The sequence below is a fragment of the Diabrotica virgifera genome, chromosome 2, assembly GCF_917563875.1.
Source record: "Diabrotica virgifera virgifera chromosome 2, PGI_DIABVI_V3a".
Taxonomy (NCBI): Eukaryota; Metazoa; Arthropoda; class Insecta; order Coleoptera; family Chrysomelidae; genus Diabrotica; species Diabrotica virgifera.
This window is the reverse complement of record NC_065444.1, coordinates 191,331,132-191,345,738: the sequence shown is the minus strand read 5'-3', so window position 1 is coordinate 191,345,738 and position 14,607 is coordinate 191,331,132.

Genomic DNA, 14,607 nt, shown 5'->3' with positions numbered 1-14,607 from the left:
GCTGGAAAATTGTGCAAACCAAAGGGATCTATTAAGACAATATTGAATGTTAGTCGTTCAACTGTACACAGAACTTACCAACGATTTCTTGAGAGCATATGTCATCAACAGCGACCTTGTAGGGGTCTTCTTCTTAACGTGCCCTATCAAGTCCCCTTGACGTTGGCGATTAACATGGCGAAACTGTCTCTGTCTCGAGCTATTCTAAATAGGTGTTCTGCTTTCTTTATTCCTGTCCACTCCCGGATATTCTTCAACCAAGAGGCCTGCTTTCTACCAATTCCTCTGCGTCCTTCGATTTTACCCATCATAATAAGTTGAAGAATATTATACCGGTCTCCCCTTACTACGTGTCCAAAATAGGCCATCTTTCTATATTTGATGTTATCAAGCAGCTCGCGGGTAGCATTTGCTCTCTTAAGGACTGCCACATTTGTCAGCATAGCCGTCCATGGTATTTTTAGAATACGTCTGTGCAGCCACATTTCAAAGGCCTCCAAACGGTTAATGGTGGATATTTTTAATCTCCATGCTTCGACACCATACAAGAGGACTGACCAAATGTAGCATTTAATCATGCGCTTTCGAAGTTGAAGTTGCAAGGTATCATTACAGAAGAATGACCTCATTTTTAAAAATGTCGTGCGGGCTATCTCGATTCTACATTTTATCTCTTTATCTGGATCTAGTTGTTCAGTAATATGGCAACCAAGATATTTAAAACTGGGTACTTGATGGGCCAAACGGCTAAATACCATGTAATTTGTTTTTGAACAGTTTATATTTAGGCCAAACTCTCTTCCCACTCTGTCAATGGCATTTAAAAGGTGTTGTAATCCATTCATATCATCACTTAAAATAACTGTATCGTCTGCATATCTGATTGTATTTATCAGAATTCCATTAACCTTCACACCCCATTCCAAATTATGCAGCGCTTCTTTAAATATTCTATCTGAATACAAATTGAACAACAGTGGGGACAGTATAAAACCCTGTCTGACGCCTCTTTGTATTTTGCATATTTCTGTTGATTTTCCATTTATGCAAGCTGTCGCTGTTTGACGCCAGTATAATTTTTCTATGATTCATACATCTTGACTATCAACTCCTTTATCCTTTAGTATTTTAATTAATTTGTGATGTTGTACTCGATCAAAGGCCTTCTAATAGTCAATAAATACAGCAAAGACGTCTTTCCTTTGATCTCGACATTTCTGCAATAACACATTTAGTGCAAAGAGTGCGTCCCGGGTTCCCAGTCCATTTCTGAAGCCAAATTGTGTTTCATCCTGGTCTTCTTCACATTTATCTCTGATTCTACTGTGGATGATACGTAGAAAGATTTTCAAGGTGTGGCTCATAAGGCTTATCATTCTATAGTCGCTACAGTTTTTCGGACGTTGTTTTTTTGGTAGGGTTATGAATTCGGACTTTAACCAATCTTCAGGGATATCACCAGTCGAATAAACATCATTGAACAGTTTAACTAGTATTCCAATGTTTTCCTCATTTATGAGCTTCAACATTTCTGTAGGTATGTTGTCGGGACCAACGGCTTTCTTGTTTTTTGCCAATTTTATAGCATGTTGTATTTCTGATTTTAGTATTTCTGGTCCTTCACCTTCATCTAAAGTGTCCAGTTCTTCGGGTCTACCATCATTATACAGTTCATTTATATAATTATACCAGGTAGTTCGGATTTCGTGTTCGTCTATTATCATTTTTCCCGACGAATCGGTTATAGTATGTGGAGTTTTCTTATAATAAAGACCAGCTACTTCTCTAACTTTTTTAAACATATTAAACGTATCATGTTTTTCATTCAACTTTTCTAATTCCTTGCATTTATCCTCCATCCATTTTTCTTTAGCTACCTTTATTTTTTGTTTAATTAGTTTTTGTTTTTCTTTGTATTCTGTTTTGTTATCTTTCAGTTTTCTTCCCTGCTCCATCAATTCCAGAATTTCATCAGTCATCCATTGTTGTTTTTTGTGCCTCTGCATCGTTGTCGTATATTTTTCCATTACTTTCCAGGTAAGATCTTTAAACGTGTTCCATATTTCTGTATTGTTTTCATTTGTTGAATTCTTTAGCTGATTATTCAGGTCATTTTCTATTAGCGTTTTGTTGGATGCTGATATGTGTAATTTTGGTGTTTTGGGGTTTTCTTCGACTTTTTTGAGCTTCACTTGGATGTCAGCTATTAGAGGGTTATGGTCTGAACCGATATCTGCACCAGGATATGTCGTTGATCTCTTGACACCATTCTTAAATCTCTCGTTTACTAGAATATAATCTATCTGATTTCTAATTATATGAAGCGAGTTATCTCCTGGTCCCTTCCATGTATATAATCTTCTTTTGTGTAATTTGAACCATGTATTTGCGATTATCATGTCATGTTCTTGACAGAACTGGTACAATCTATCGCCTCTTTCATTGCTCTCCCCTAGTCCATATCCACCTATCAGGTCAGATCTTCGTCCTTGATCAATTTTCGCGTTAAAATCTCCAATAATATATGTGATTTCGTTCCTTTTTAGATTGCTAAGTGTCTGTTTTAATTGACTATAGATATAGGGTGGGCCGAAAAAATTTTTTTTGGAAATTTTAGTTGGCATAGTTGAAAAAGTTGAAAAATGGGTCGACAATTAAACTTAATTTTTTTTAATTTTTTCTTTCAAAAAAGAGCCGCGCCCCAGGGGGCTGAAAAAAAAATTTTTTTTAACAATATTTTTTTAATTTGGTATAGCAAAAAACTAGAAGATATTAATTCACTTATAATGTGGAAAAAATTTAGTTAAATTTTTTTAATATTTAGCCGCGCCCCTGGAGCTTTGAAGAATTTGATTAATACTTTTGAATATTTAGCCGCACCGCCCCTGTGCAATTCGCCTAAGTTGGCGACCGGAAATAGGAATATAATACGAGACAGACATCAGTTTGTCTTAGACTGTTGTTAGAACATGGTATTGTTCATTAAAGGCATTTTTTTACCGCGAGAACTGAGAACGTTACGCCGTGTTGTGTCATCGTATCCAGGACTGCCTTTGTTTATTCAATCAGTTAGTGATAAGTGATAAATTACATAAAATATCCGTGCAAAAAAACATTGGTCGTGTTATAGTGCAATTTGGACACATAATATAAACATGGATAAAGTTAAAACTAGGAAAACAGACATTTGCCCAATATTTGGCTTTTCTTCCGACTTAGAATGTAAAAATTGTTTGCCGACCAAAGAGGATGTGTTTCGATGTTATTTATTTACAAGAGAACAGATCAAGGGAAATTCGAGCAAGCAGCCGCCTGAGTGGGAAGTTGCGAAACTGGTTGCCAATAAAATAGAAGCTATATGGAAACTTGCTTCACTTCCAACAGTTGGTTCCAAACGCGTCATAGCCATGATAATAGCATATCATAAGAAATATCGCAACCTAAGAAAACCCCTAAAAACACGAAAACCGCCATCTTTTTTACAAAAAGTGCAAAATTTCAAACTGGACTCTAAAAAATTATTTGACATTTCTTCATGTAAATGCAGTGATTTTAAATTTTGTAAATGTGAAAAACTCTATAAAGTGCCTTTGTTAGAACAAGGGTTTTTAAAGGATCAGAGGAATGATAGAAAAATGCGAATTGCTGGAGTAGATAAGTTAAATACTGAAAAAAATAAAAAAAGGGAAGAAAGGCTTCTTAAACTTTCAATACCTTCGACAAGTAGTCAAAAGATTGATTCCAACTCATGTAGAGGCGAAACCGAAAGTGAAATTTCCTCCAGCGAAGAAGACTTTACCAAAGATGAAGACTTTAAGTGGTCATATTCTCTAGAAGAGCCACAGGAGAAAAATTCACTAACGAAAACATCCAACCAACTCAGAGTTGCATTACCAAATGTTGCTCAGATTGCCGATATGACTGGTGCATCAAATCGAACAGTAGCCAAAATTGCAACAGCTACATCGGAAGATTTTGGACTTTTCACGTCAGATAATCTAATTAATGTAGTGGATAAAAATAAGGTTCGTCGAGAATTACAAAAAAGAAGAAAACACTTACAAGAAAATGCTACCAAACAAAGAAAAGACATTGAAGCTATTTACTTTGATGGTAGAAAAGATCAAACAATGAAGCTAGTTGAAGGCCGCCGTAACATTGAACAAGAGGAACATGTAGCCTTATTAGAGGAGCCGGAAAGCAAATATTTTGGTCACCTATCAATAAATCCACCAGCAAACGCTGCCAACATAGCGAAAAATATTTTATCTTATATGAAGGAAAATTTCGTTAACCCAAGAAACCTTAAAGCAATAGGCTGCGATGGCACGAACGTCAACACTGGCTGGAAGGGCGGTGTAATTAGAACAATTGAGGTTCAAATTGGAAAGCCACTTCAATGGGTTGTTTGTTTGCTACATGCAAATGAGTTACCCCTACGTCACTTGCTCCAACACTTTGATGGACAAACGAAAGGACCAAACTCGTTTTCGGGACCAATTGGTTTATTGCTGGCATCATGCGAAACCAAACCCATCCAAAAGTTTGAGTCAATTGATATCGTATTACCTGAAGTTGACAAAAATAGTTTAAGCACAGATCAGAGATATCTATATCAGATTTGTTGTGCAATTAAAAATGGTTTTTGTTCTGAAGCTTTATCTAAAAGAGATCCTGGAAAAATCAATCATGCGCGGTGGTTAACCACAGCCAACCGACTACTGCGCTTGTATGTAGCCACAACTAATCCTTCCCAGAATTTTCTTCTTTTAGTTGAGTTTATTACGAAAGTTTACGCACCTATGTGGTTTAACATAAAATCGCGTCCTTCAATTGAATATGGCTCCATACATTTATGGGAAAGCATAAATTAATCAAGACACCTTCCTGAAGAAGTGAAAATAATTATAGATAAGGTGATTCAAACTAACGCTTATTTTGCCCATCCGGAGAATATATTGACAGCTATGATTGCCGACGAAAGAAGTCATATTAGAGAACTTGGTTTTCGACGCATATTAAAGGCTAGAACTAGAGATCAACCAGAAAAAGTTCGTGTTTTTAAAATCCCTGCCATAAATTGGAATGCCGAGAATTATAGTGAGCTAATTAATTGGAATGAATGCTTTTTAACAGAGCCCCCGCTAACGATGGATTTTAAAAATGAAGAACTGCTAGCAGCTATTAAAAATAGGTCGTTTTTAAATATAAGCAAATTACCAAGTCACACTCAAGCCGTTGAGCGATGTATAAAGATTGTAACAGAGGCATCTAGCAAAGTTTGTGGTCACTCGGCTAGGGACGGATTTATAAGAGTTAGACTAGAGGCAAGACAGAATTTACCTACATTCGAGAATAAGTCACAATATGTTACAGCTAAAAAGGTAAGAACATCAAATAATTAACTTTTACTTTACTACATATTATTAAATTTAGATTTACAACATAACATTTAAGGGAGATAGGCGGGTGCAACTCGACATGCAGCCACCTCCCCGTGGTGAGTTGTGGGTTGAATAAATGATGATAAAAATAGAATGTTATTGCAAAATTTAAATAAATCATCATTTTTTCAAGCGAAGAGCTGCATATTTCGAATTTTTTATTCAAGTGCATTTTTCAAAACGCCAGGGGCGCGGTTAAATATTAAAATAATTTGACCAAATTTTTTTCTCATCATAAATGGGCTTATATCTTTTAGTTTTATGCTATACCAAATCAAAAAAAAAAAAATTCAGAAAAAAATTTTTTTTTGACCCCTTGGGGCGGGGCTAAATTTTTTTTAATTAAAATAAAAAAAAACTGTTTGATTGTCTGCCCATTTTGCAACTTTTTTTTACTATACCAACTTCATTTTCCAAAAAAAAATTTTTCTTCCCTTTTTCGGCCCACCCTACTATAGAATGATTCAACATCATTGTCATATTTCTTTTCTGAAGTAGGGGCATATATCTGGATAACATTGACATTAAATGGTTTACTATTTAATTGGAGTATCGCTAATCTGTCATTTACGGGCACAAAATTTTTTACATATTTCTTGAATTTAGATGTTATAAATATGCCAACTCCATTCCTATGATGTACGTCATCTTCTACACTTCCAGAATAGTATAGTGTGCCTTCATTTTGTTCACATGTTCCCGCTCCAGGTCAGCGGAGCTCACTGATGCCCATTATATCAATTTTTAAGCGTTTAACCTCTTGAACTAAGTTACTGAGCTTGCCTGCTGCATAGAGGCTTTTAACATTCCATGTGCCTAATCTGATTGTACTGCTAGACATTTTTAAAGTTGTCGTACTTTTTAAATTGTAGGGGTTTCGTGTGGTGACGACCGGGAAGGCCCTACAGTCTGGTGCGCACCCTTCCCTGCCGGATCTTGGTTTCCGAGATCCATGATCAGTAATACTCTGATTATGTTTGGATTGCGCCATGTTAACTTTACTCGGGAGAAATAATTGGAGTGGTTTCTCGTTGCCTTCCCCAATGATTTTTCTGGTGCATTAGGTTTACTCCTGTGGGTTGGATAATCGGAAAGGATGTTTGGATATTTGGTAGGAAACTTGGTTCGGGACATGACCTCCCCTATTTGGGTTTGGAGGATAGCCATGGCTTGCGTGAGCAGGGTCGCGTCCCTGAAATAGATCTGACTTACACCGGGGTCGTATAAGTGTATCTATCCGCTACTACTCTTGCACTATTTTACGGGTGCCAAAAGGAAAACAACAGTCAGAGAAGATCGCGTCCTAACTATTGCTTCATTGTGAAACCAGACGCAAACTGCTACAACGCTCCAAAGGCATATTCAGCAAGTCCAAGGACCAGTAATCAGCGTTTCTATCGCTCGATAAATGTTAAAAAAACATCATTTGGCAGTTTGTAATCCAACAACGAGCCCATTAGTTACTGCTGCTTAGAAAATAAGTAGACTTGCATTTGTCCGTGAACACATCAATGGGTCAATAGGCGATCCGAAGAGTTATTGTTTAAGAATGAGTGCTGAATGTCAATATATGGTAAAGATGGTTAAAATAAGGTCTACAGAAGGGCTGGAAAACGTTTGCTGCCTGCAGTTGGTCACACCGAGTGTAGGCAGCAACATGTGAGAACTGCTTCTAATGGCTCTGAAAGGAGTGAACCCCGTTTCCCAAATGGACAACCAACACGTGATCAATTCTAAAAACAATCTAATGATAAGTTTCTTCTAATAAGGACAGAAGTCTTATGCTAGCGCATTTGAAAGGTCATTCAATTTTCTATTCAGTAGTATAAATACAAACATAATTATTTTTCGTCAGCATACGCCACAAGTTGCGATATCGATGTTATAATTGTAACTTTTATTTCTGTAGCTCTTATTGTTCCTTTTATTGCGACATTAAATGATGACATTGATTTTCTAAGAACTAATTACCTATGGCTTCTCTATTTCCCGTAATAAACAATCGGTTTAAAATACTAATCCTAAATAACTTTCACTTCAGTTTTATTTACAAAAATGTTTTTAATATTCTTCATGGAAAAATTCATTAAGGAGAAACCACTTTGCGTTAAAAGCTAACTTCTAATAAATATTTACAAATCAATATACAGGGTGCATCAAATTTATGTGCCCGCGTTATATTAAAAATTAAAATTTTTATTCTATCTTTGATTGATAAATTGAAACACAATAATACATTATGTTTATCCAATTTTATTTGTCCCTTATTTTACCATTAATAGTAAAAAGAATAAATTTAATAAACTAACAGAAAACTCTGTAATGTAATAACTTGTCTTCGTTATTATTTAAGTTGAATATTTAACGTGACAAAAAATAGTAGTGTGCGGGACTTTACGGGTGTGAACATTACTGTGCCTTTATATTCTTGATTTTATTAACCAACAGCTCGTTTTGAGCTAATGCAATATGGCGTTCACTCAGCGGGGACCCTTATATATAAGTAGTTAGTGGAAGTTTGGAAGGCAGCAAAGAAGTTCGCGAGATGATGTTGCAAAGTTTTAGATTTAATTTTGTTGAGTAGATCATCTATGAACTCACTAGTAGTTAAGGTTGCTAGCAATTTTGTCTCTAAGCTAATGCATTTATAGTTAGATTGCAAATTAACATTTGTAATTAATTGTATAACATGACGGAGCAAAAACTTAAGGTACTTAACGGCTAAAGTCATCATAAAACTCATGTTTTATGGTTAATTTTAGAAGTTTCCTTGACTTTTCGACGCGGGTAGCCTAGTTATGGCTGGGATGTAAAATAATGTATATATTAATAAATAGGTGATGAGAAACCTTTTTATTATTAAATGTTTTTTAAATGTTTTTCTTTACCTCAATAGTTTGCATTAAATCTTTAGACGTTAATTTGACTGACTTTTCTTCAATGCAAATGAATGAAAATTTGCAGACCTCTGCATTCGCGGGAACAATACACGAATAGTCAATAATTTTTACTTTATCGTACTATATACGTAGTATAGTATAATAGATAAAGTTATAGGATCGTGCAAAAAAAATTTTTTCAGATTTCACTTTTTTCGACGTTTTGAGTCCCCCTGAGTCTAAAAAGCAAATAAAAAAAACATGTCGGAAGTACGTACGTATGTCGCCACCGCCCAGCAAAAACTACTGGACCGATTTTGATAAAATTCGGTATGAGTAAGTTTAAGAGAATTTTGTCGAGAAACTAAGCTTTTCAAAAAAACCTCTCAAAGGGGGACCGAAATAGGGGGGTTATTTAGGGCCCATTTGAGCAAATTTTGACCGAAATGAATGAAATTCAACTCAAAGTAAGCTCATCGATCGGTAAATAAAAATACGGAATTTGACATTTCCAAATTCAAAATGGTGGCTAATATGGCCGACCGCCCACCCGACACATTTCCCTATCTATCTAAAAACTTGTTTAAGATAAGTTTAATTTGAAAAATTCTTTATATAGCCTAAAGATGGGGCTATAAGAAGGATGTTATCGTTTTTCAGAAAAAGTTACAGGTTGCCTATATTTAAGGGGTCAAATTTTGACTTAAATTTGAACTAGATTTTCTCAAAAAGGGCTCCAAGGAATTTTTTTATTTTTTGATATATTTTTGATATCCTATCAGTAAATTGAATGACATTAGTCATATATCTTAACTCCCCATAGGAGGGGAGTTATGAATTTTTTATAAAAAAATATTCGAGTGCCCGTAACTTCCTTCTTAATAGAAACTAAAATTTGAAATTTTGCAGACATATATGGTACTTTATTATCTATTATCACAATAAATTTTACCAAAAATATGGCTTCCGGTTGAAGCGGAAATGAATAAAAAATCTTAATTTTTTTAGATACTCCCTGTATATTTTAACATATTTTGAAAGAATGCAAAATTACCTTTCCAATGACATAAAACTCATTGCTGTATCTCAAAAACTCGAAAAGTTACGGTAAATAGAAATTTTGCTATAATCTTATGTGTGTCCTCTCTCACGCGTTCATAGCAGAGCATTATTGTAGGGCAGTCAATGAGGGTATTTGGCTCCGAATTCCATCCTACTACATTGATGTACTTGATATTTTCACAGTAAGTAGGGAATATCTCAAGAAACAAAATCTACCCTATATACTATGGCGCTTTTATCTTGGAGCGGTTCCCACTTCTTCAAGGGGGTGGAAAATTTGTTGGTCAAAATAAGCACGGAAGTGGCTAAAGAACCTATTTCTAAGCAAAAACTGGTCTATACTTTTTTTTGAGAACTCAATACTTTTTGAGTTATGCGTAGTTGAAAATTGGCCATTTTCATTGAAAAATGACACCTTTTCGGACGGATTTTTTGTGAATACCTTAAAAACTATGCATCGAACTAAAAACACTATATAAAACATTTTTTAGATTATAAATAATAAAGAAATTCGTTCCTTCGTAAATGTTCTATTTATAATACAAAAAGAGATATGGTAGGTGAAAATAGTTTGTTTTTTGGTGCATGCTCAAATTGGTGTATTCAACTTGAAATAACAGAGGAACGGTAGTTTTTAGGTGTATAATGCTACCAACACCTTTTGTAGTGTTTGAAAAGGCCTTTAAAACGAGCACCGTTAAATGTCGCTTACTTACAAACTAAGCGAGATATGGTGCAAAAAAATATATGACTAATGTACTTTAAGGAAAAATGAAAAGTATATATGTTACAGTCCAAGTTGATTATCCAGTTGGAGTTGACTCCAACTAGTTGGAGTCGACTCTAACGGCTGGTTTCAGTAAAAGTTGATTATAAATATAAAATGAAGATTTATATTCAACATTTACTAGTAAAAGTAGACTCCAACTAGGAAAAGTATACTCTTCCCAATGTCATTTAGTAAAAGTTGATTCTGATTCACACAAACAGCCGATTCTAGAAACGAAATGTTACTGAATATGTTCAAATTAGTCTAGGCTGTATCGTCGCCCCCGTTAGGTAAATTATTCCAGTTCGATTTTTTTTTTGCACAAACTTACTAAAAAAGAGGTCCCCTTCGACCAAATAACGAATCCACAGGGTGTCAGATGGTACTGTGGTCGAAAAATTGTTTAAACAATTTTTTTAAACAAACTCACAAAAAAAATTTATTTAGGACAATTTTCTTTACATCATTTGGGTCATTCGGAGCAAAAGAGGTCTTTTGTGATTTTTCTGTAAAATTTTGTTGTTCTCGAGTTATACGCGATTTAAAATTTGCAAAATACGAAAATGACCATTTTCAAAGCCATTTAACTCGGTTAAAAATTATTAATATGAAAGTCCGAAAGTTACCAAATAAAATTTTAACGACCCCCCTACAAGATACTGAAGAAATTTTTGTTATTATTTTATTACTAAGCGGTTATTTTTAATTATTAACAATGAGCGCTAGGAGCGTATTGACGCAGCTATCAATGTGAGTGCGAGTGAGATGCACCATTGCACCATTTTGACATTTAAAAATTTAAACTTCTGTTAAACCACAAAACTGTCAAAACTTTTTTTGTAATTTATAGCTCACATGTCATCACCATGACAAGTCGAAAGTTCTTCTTCTTGTGGTGCTTTCTCCTTTAGTGGAGGTTAGCGACTACACTGGCAAATCTGTCTCTGTCCAATGCGGCTCTAAACAAAGATGTTGAATCAAGGCCGGTCCAGTTTCTGATATTTCTAAGCCATGAAATCTGGCGCCTACCGGGACCTCGTTTTCCTTCACTCTTACCCTGGATGATAAGTTGCGTGAGGCGGTACTTTTCGTTTCTCATTATGTGTCCCAGGTAGCTAACTTTTCTGACTTTAATGATTTTTGGCAGTTCCCTATCTGTACCTATTCTCCTCAGAACATATTCATTGGTGGTGTGGGTTGTCCAAGGTATTTTCAAGTCTCTTCTATAAAGCCAGAGTTCAAAGGCGTCCAACTTGTTCATCAGTGTTGTGTTGTGTCCAGGCCTCCGTTCCATACAAAAGTATTGACCACACATAGCAATGCAGAAAATGACATCTAAGGCTGATATTAATGCTACTGTTACAAAATAAGCTTTTCATTTTGATAAACCCCTGTCGGGCTACCTCTATTCTCGCTCTTGACTTCTTGTTTTTAATCAAGTTGATTGTTGAACCAGCAACTAAGATATTTGTACTGGCTTACGTATTCAAGCTGTTGGTGTTTCACATATTTATTGGAAGAGGTAAATTTTTGTTCCTTGATATTCTTATAACTTTGGTTTTCGCAGTATTGATCTTCATCCCCATTTTTTCACAACTCTCAGTAACCCTATCCAACAGTATCTGCAGACTATGGTCCGAATCAGTCATTAATACTGTGTCATCTGCATAGCGGATGTTATTTACTCTCTGACCGTTTATCCTGATTCCTTCTGAAGGGTGCGATAAAGAGTTCGCAAATATTACCTCAGAGTAGACGTTAAAAGTATGGGTGATAGCATACAACCCTGTCTAACACCTCGTTGTATTTCAATTGGCCTTGACGTATTACCGTTGGTCTTTATGATTGCTATTCCAATAAGTAGCCTCTATAATTTTAGAATCTCTTTTGTCGACTCCGATGTCATTCAATCTTTCTATCAAGGTCTTGTGCTTCACCCTATCGAACGCTTTCTCAAAATCTATGAAACAGATAAAAAGGTCTGCTTGCTGATCTTTGTATCTTTGTGCCAGAGTTTGAAGACAAAATATTGCTTCTCGTTTCCCCATACCTTTCCTGAAGCCAAATTGTTCTTGACCGGTGACCTCATCACATTTTTTATAATATATTCTGTTTTGTATGATACGCAAGAAAAGCTTCAGAATGTTATTTAATAGACTTATAAGGCGGAAGTCCTGGCATAATTTGGCGTTCTTCTTTTTAGGCAGTGGTATGAAGACTGCTTCAAGCCATATTTTAGAGATAGTCCCTGTATTGTAAACATTATTAAATAGTCCAAGAAGAAGGTCTAAGTTTTCCTCGTTAATTAACTTCAATAGCTCAGCTGGTATTTCATCTTTTCCTACAGATTTGTTGTTTTTTAGTTGACGTAGAGCATATTTCAGTTCGGACTTTAGTATTGGAAGACCTTCGTCGTTTTCGGTATTTAATGTAGGAGGTTCTCTGATGTCATAGAAGAGTTCCTTTATATAGTCTTCCCACATGTTTATTTGTTCTTCAGGGCTTGAAATCAGTTTTCCTTCTGCGTTGATTAGATTATTTGGTCCTTGTGAGTATGTCGTGCCTGTGAATTCCTTGAGTTTCTTATACAGATGGAAGTCATCATGTTTTTTATATAAGTTTTCGATTTCTTCACATTGTTGTGTTATCCATTTTTCTTTTGCAATTTTTATTTATTGTTTAATGGTTCTATTTAATGCTTTGTACATTACTCTGTGCTGTTTGCATTTTCTTCTTTCATCCATTAAATCCGATATTTCCTCTGTCATCCATCTTTGCTTCCGTGGTCGCTGTTTTGTGAGCATTTCAGTTGCCGTTGTAAGGGCGTGTCTGATTTCCTCCCGAAGGCGAAAGTTAAGGATGTTTAATTATATGAAAGTGTGCTAAAAAACAGTGCGAAAAAGTAAAACCCATTTAAAATAGGTACATTGTTACTTCAGACACACTTTAAACTCTTCATGTACTGCTATCTATATTTACAATTTTAACACAATAAAACCTTTACATTTTTACATAATATGAGATTAGTTTTGAGAATTTGGTTAACAAAAATTGGTTAAACAATTTTTCGACCGCGGTACCGCGTGACACCCTATGTATTTGTTATAAGGATTGTTATACTCATGTATTTCTTTGAGTAAGTTTGTGCAAAAAATCGAATCAGAATAATTTACCTAACGGGGGCGACGTTACACACTATATTAATAAGTAGTTGAAACGGTCAAAACAAAGAAACGCACACTCATCAAAAATGCACTTGAGATTCTCGTATAATCAACATTTACTGAATCGATCCAGGAAGAGTCAACTCCAACTAGTAACAGTTGATTTAAATTTTTAAAATCAACTTTTACTGCTCGTTTCAGTTGGAGTTGACTCCAACTAGTTGGAGTCAACTCTAACTGAGAATCAACTTGAACTGTAACATATACATTTAACTCCCCATCCACCATAATTTAAATGCATTGTTTTCCTTCTACAATACCTTTTAATATATATAGTGTTATTTCTACTTTCAAAAAGTTGAACGGGTTTAAAATGAATGGTTTTTGTAAAAAATGTGATCAAATTATAGAATGAATTTTTAAATTTTCTTAAAAATCTTCCTTTTTCTCCATGTAATTCGAAAATAAAAATATTTCACCCCTGAGAAGTGGTGGGAACTTCCCCCATGATAGAAGCGCTATAGTATATAGGATAGACTTTGAATTAGCAGATTGGGCTACTCCCAAAATTTCATTAAAATCCATGCAGTAGGATAGAATTTGGAGATAATATCTTGTTCTTAATCTCGCGCATTGACTGGCGTAATCGAAATAGAATGAAATGCAAATATTGTAAACTATTAATTTCTCAGAAAAATGAACTAATTTGAAATGAAAGTATGACTATAATATTCTATTGATTTATGCAATAATCTACACATCTATAGTGTGTCCTCGAAATATGGCATCGAACATTTTCTCAAATGCAGGAATTAATGATGCGTAGAACCATAAAATACTTCTAAGTACAGTAGGTGTTTCTAAAATATCAAAATAACGAGTAACTTTGTTATTTTTATAGAATATAGAACAGTATCTAGTACCATAACGATAATAGATCGGTACGATAAAGTTCTCGGGCGGCCCTTCCGTCCAGCGTTTTTTTATATTTATTAATTGTTTTAATAAAAAAAAAACGATTTTAATGGAAAATGCTTAAATTCTCTCGTTTTTTACATTGTAGAAACTTGAAACTTCTACGGATTGTAGCTAATGATATTATGGACTGTACATAATTTCACTTTTTACGTTAATTGTTTAGGTTATACTTCATAAATAAACAATAAAGTTTCAAATTTTGAACGCTCATATATTTGTTTATATACATATAAATCGGCGTTTATTCGTGTCAAATTTCAATACGATACGAAATAAAACATCAACCACACCTCGAATTTAAAAAATTCGTG